Raw genomic sequence first — 6,000 nt, forward strand, 5'->3', positions numbered from 1 at the left:
CCGACCTGCCAAGGTCCTTAAGAGGACCGAGAAGACACCTCCCCCACCAGCTCCAGCTGTTCTGAGCCCAGCTATGGATCTGAATCCTCAGGTCGAGGTGTCCTCTACGGTCGTTCCTTCTGTGCCTCCTCCGACCCTGGTCCACTCCGTGCTTGGTCCACCTCTGAAAAAGCCTTCGGTCTCCAAAACACATCTGCTGTCGATTTTTACTCACATCGATGAGTATGTAATTGACAATGCAGCCGGATCCCACAGGGCTACACTTGGCTCAGATATTCTGTCTCGAGTGGGCCAGAGTATTGGTAGCTTCGACACCCCTCATTGGCAGTTCTTGAACAATGCTCGAGACTGCAACACTCTTTACGAGAAAAGTATCGAGCTCATTGTTGCGGTAACCTTTCTCATCTCATTGCTAGTTGTATTTATACTTAGTTCATGTTCTAATTTGATTTCTTTGCGTGTCAGTCTCTTCCTGTCTCTACTCAACTTAACTATAAGTTGAACAATGAGGTCCATTCGAGCATGTCATATGCCCAGGAGTCGAAGGATCTCCAACTCAAGCTTAGTGACGAGCTCAAGACCACAAAGGCAAAGATGGAGGCTGAAGCTGAACAACTAAAGGCCAGGACAGCCGAGCTCGAGAATTTGAATGCCCAGCTCGCCCAACTTGAGAAGGTGAATGCCCGGGCACGGAGCTTGAGAAGATCAACGCCAAGCTTGAGGAGGCAAAGGCTGCCACTTTCGAGATTATGGAGGGCGAAAAGGATCGTCTCCTTGCAGAGTTTAAGGAGAAGAATGATTGGGCGGTCGACCTAGCCATGTATAGGATCTGGGCCAGTAATGCCGACCTCGACACCAACTTCTTAGGCTCTTTCGAGGCAGGACTAGTGGCCAAGTGGCAAGTTCGGCTCGATGAGGAGGAGGTTGCTCGGGAGGAGGCAGAGAGAGCCAAGGAGGATGCTGAGAAGGCCAAGGAGGATGCTGAGAAGGCCAAGGAGGATGCTCCTCCCTCCTAAATCTCTGCCTGGGGCTGCGTCCCTTCAAATTTTTTGTAATAGTTCTTTTTTTTATGCCCCTGGGGCTAAGACAATTTATAGCTCGTGAAAGAGCTATTTTCTTATGATATTTATGATACCATATTTGACTTTGCTTTAATATTTTTGCTTTACATTTCTTAGGTCGAAATATTTCACGCAATTTTATATTAAAAGTGTCCTTATGTCTGTTTATTCATACAAACACGCGGTGGATTTTTAAGCTCGAGCTTCAATGCATTCATGCATAGTTTACTCGACGTATACGTGTCCGATCTCGTTATTTGTCAAGGTCGAAAGTTACTTTTATTATGCACCCGAAGGTACTTATATGGCATGTAACATAGGTGGTTTAGTTATATCTTGCTTTTTTTAGTCACTTTTCCTCATCCTTGGTAATTCCCCAAGGTTATGAGGTCAAAACTATCTTTTTGTAGGATATTCCAGCCTTGTGTCGATCAGTTTTAGCTGGTTCATTCCAAACCTATTTAGGCCGTGTTTGGTTTGTAATCCATACACTTGTATTCCCATATTTGGTTACATTCAAACATTTTATTTTTAATAGTTTGGTTATATCCAAACAAATAGTTTGGTTGTCTCCAAACTATCTTATCTCGCGCATTTGGTTGTATCCAAAACATCTTAGCTCGCGTATTTGGTTATATCCAAACACTTTATTTTTAATAATTTGGTTGTCTCCAAACTATCTTATCTCGCGTATTTGGTTATATCCAAATACTTTAGCTCGCGTATTTGGTTATATCCAAACACTTTATTTTTAATAATTTGGTTGTCTCCAAACTATCTTATCTCGCGTATTTTGTTATATCCAAATACTTTATTTTTAATATATGTTATTTCATTTTTTCAAGCTGATGGTATGTGTACCACTAATGCCCCCTTAATATCCTATGAGTGTGACCATAGGTTATTAAATTAAGAGAGTTTGCAAAAAATACAGCATATTGAAACGAAATCAAACTTTATTTGAATAATTTATTAATAGGAACATAGTACAGATAAACAAGTATGGTTACATGTGACATCATTCCTACACTACTGATAGTAAGGTCGTAGATGTTCGCCATTCCATGCTCGTGGTACCGAACTCCCATTCAATCTTGCCAACTTGTAGACGCCAGGTCGGATGACTAATTCGATCTGATAAGGTCCTTCCCAATTAGGCCCGAGCACGCCAGCAGCTGGATCCCGTGTTGCCAAGAACACACGCCTCAGCACCAAATCTCCCACACTGAATTTTCTATCTCAAACTCTTTTATTGAAATACCGGGTAGCTCGCTGTTGGTATGCGTCATTTTTTAGCTGAGCTTCGTCCCTTCTTTCTTCAATCAGGTCCAGACTTACTTCGAGCTAGGATTGGTTCGAGGCTTGGTCATAAGCGTGGGCATGAATTGTGGGTACTTCGACCTCAATTGGTAGCATAGCCTCGCATCCATATGCCAGAGAAAAAGGGGTATGTCCTGTTGAAGTACGAGCTATGGTTCGATATGCCCACAAAACTTGGGGAAATTCTTCGGGCCATTTCCCTTTTGGTTCTTCCAACTTTTTCTTCAGAGAACTTTTTAGGGTTTTATTTACAGCTTCGACCTGGCTATTCACTTGGGGGTGGGCCATAGAGGAGAAGCTCTTTATTATCCCATTTTTTTTCGCAAAAGTTGGTAAACAAATCGCTATCGAATTGAGTACCGTTATCGGACACAATCTTCCTTGGCACCCCATATCGGCATATGATGTTTTTTACCACGAAGTCCAAGACTTTCTTCGAGGTAATTGTCGCCAGAGGCTCGACCTCGGTCCACTTCGTAAAGTAATATACTGCGACTACTGCGTATTTTACTCCGCCTTTGCCAGTTGGTAGCGAGCCATGAGGTCGATTCCCTAGACTGAAAATGGCCATGGGGAGGTCATCATAGTTAGCTCGGAAGGCGGAGCTCGAGGAATTATGGAGAATCATTGACACTTGTCGCATTTCTTGACGTAATCAAACGAATCTGCTTTGATAGTAGGCCAGAAGTATCCTTGGCGTATGATTTTCTTGGATAGGCTATGCCCCCAAGTGTGGTCTCCACAGAATCCTTCATAAATTTCTTCCATGATTTTCTTAGCCTCGGGTGGAGTCACACATCGGAGTAATGGCATAGAGTATCCTCTTCTGTATAGCCTTCCCTCCACAACGGTGTACCTAGGGATCTAATACATCAATTTTCGAGCCTTGGTCCATTCTTCTGGGAGAATGTCGATCTCAAGGTACCTAATTATCGGGGTCATCCAGATCGGCCCAGATTTTATCATGCACACATCTTCCCGTTCAGGCTCGGTTGTACTGGGTGTCGATAGACGTTCGATTGGTACAATATTTAATTCATCGACCACGGTGGACGTGGCGAGCCTGACTAAGGCGTCTGCATTCAAATTTTGCTCTCGGGGAACCTGTTCTATCGTGTAAAACTCAAATTGCTCAAGGGTTGTCTTCACTTTTTATAAGTATGCAACCATTCTTGTCCCGCGAGCTTGGTATTCCCCTAAGATTTGGTTGACCACCAACTGGGAGGCACTGTAGCAATGTACCGCCTTAGCCTTGAGTTCCTTGGCTATTCGAAGTCCTGCCAGTAGAGCTTCATACTCAGCCTCGTTATTTGATGCTCCAAAGTCAAATCTCAAAGCGGAGTGAAATCAACTTCCTGCTGGGGTGATCAATATTATTCCTGCCCCTGACCCATTTTCATTGGAGGACCCATCAACATAAAGTTTCCACAGCTCGCAGGCTGGGGTTATAACTTCATCGTTAGTCACTTCAGTGCATTCCACTATGAAGTCTGCCCTTATCCTCTTATGGTTGTCCTCGAATGGTAGGTGATCTCGAATTTTCTGAGTTCAACGGCCCATTTTAATAATCGGCCTGAGGCTTCTGGCTTGAACAAGACTTGTCTTAGTGGTTGATCTATCAGCACATGAATGGGTCAATTCTGCCCCCAATAACCTTTTGCTGACATAGTAAACAGGCTTCTGCACCTTCTGCTCTTCTCGGACGAGCACGACGCTAATAGCGTGCTCGGTCGTAGCAAGATATAGGTAAAAAAATTCCCCCGTGATGGGTTTTGACAAGATGGGAGGTTCCGCGAGGTGCTTCTTGAGCTCCTGAAAAGCTAACTCGCATTCTTCTGTCCACTCGAATTTTTTTCCACCCCTCAAAAGGTTGAAAATGGAAGACAACAGTCTGTAGATTTCGAGATAAACCTACTTAGTGCCGCCATCTGCCCAATCAAACTTTGGACATCCTTATGTTTTCAAGGTGAGGGCATATCAATTAAAGCTTGGATCTTGTTCAGATTAGCTTCTATTCCCCAGGCGTTCACAATGAAGCCTAGGAATTTTCCTGAAGACACTCCAAAAGAGCACTTCTAGGGGTTGAGCTTCATGTCATACCTCCGTAACACGGCAAAGCATTCTTCAAGGTCGTCCACATGGTTAATGTTATGTTTAGATTTAACCAACATATCATCAACATAAACTTCCATGTTATTACCTATCTGCTCGGAGAACATCATGTTTACGAGCCGTTGGTAAGTGGCTCCAGCATTCTTCAGTCCGAAGGGCATGACATTGTAGCAATACAGTCCTTTGTCTGTCACAAAACTCGTATGCTCTTGATCTAGGGCATGCATGGCGATCTGGTTATATCCAGAATAAGCGTCCATGAATGACATAAGTCCATGCCCCGCTGTGGCATCTACGAGCTGGTCGATTCGAGGTAGGGGGAAGCAGTCCTTTGGACAGGCCTTATTGAGGTCTGAGTAGTCAATGCAGGTCCACCATGTCCCGTTAGGTTTCGGGAATAACACCAGATTGGCGACCCAGTCGGGGTAGAAGGCATCTCAAATGAATCGGTTTGCCTTCAACCTGTCGACCTCTTCTTTTAAGGCCTTCTTCCTGTCGTCATCCAGAAGTCTTCATTGTTGTTGATTCGGGGGAAAGCTTTTGTCAATATTTAGAGCGTGTCTTACCACATTCGGATTTATCCCTACCATATTCGAATGTGACCATGCGAAAACATCCTGGTTCTTTTTCAAAAAGCAAATTAATTCCCATCAAACGGTGGGACATGAGGAATTCGAAACCCTTGCGGAAAGGGGGTACTTGAAATATGGGGGCGAAGGGTTCGAGTTCCTCGTCAAACTCTTCGTCCCGATCCCGACCTCATTCATTTTGTAAGAGCCCGAATGCTCTTTCTAGTTGATCAATCCTTTCTTAGACTAGATCCGCGGGGGGTCTGACCTGAAATGGGTCATCATTGATCACAATTCCAGCTTCGCACCTACGCATGGGATCCTTGCGCCCATTTAGTGTTAGGAACGAGTTTCCTAATACGCAGCGGAAAGGTGGTGTTGTTGGCCCAGTGTACAACAAAAATTTTGTAACATATTTAAACTACCTTTAAATATGCGGATCCATTAATATACATACATTAATCATAAGCAAGATAGTGATAGAAATCATACCTCTTGAAGCCTATCAAGTGTCCTTTCTATCTTCTCGTATTTAGAACGATCTTCCTATCCAAGCCGCTCCCACGTACTCACACCAAGATCTTCCAAAGCGTTCTCTACACCTCAAGAAATGTGTGGGCACTTAGAGAATGAAGGATAGTTTATTTGTGATTCTTCTTGATGTACTCAACTCATGAGATCAAGAGAATAGGCCTGAGAATTGGTTCTTTATTTTCAGGGAGAGAGAAAATTATCGTTCTATTTTTCACAGAGCGAATTTGTCAGAGAAGTCTCACTCTCTTTTCTTATCTTATCTTATCTGAATAATTTTCTGATCAGTCATACTTAACAGAAAAAATTCAAAATTTAAAAATTAAATCTGTAACCATTTTACAATTTAATTTTTAATTAATTAATTATTCCATTAATGAAAAAATTCGAAAAACCAAATTTTTGAA

This window comes from Humulus lupulus, chromosome 2 (genome assembly GCF_963169125.1).
Source record: "Humulus lupulus chromosome 2, drHumLupu1.1, whole genome shotgun sequence".
NCBI lineage: Eukaryota > Viridiplantae > Streptophyta > Magnoliopsida > Rosales > Cannabaceae > Humulus > Humulus lupulus.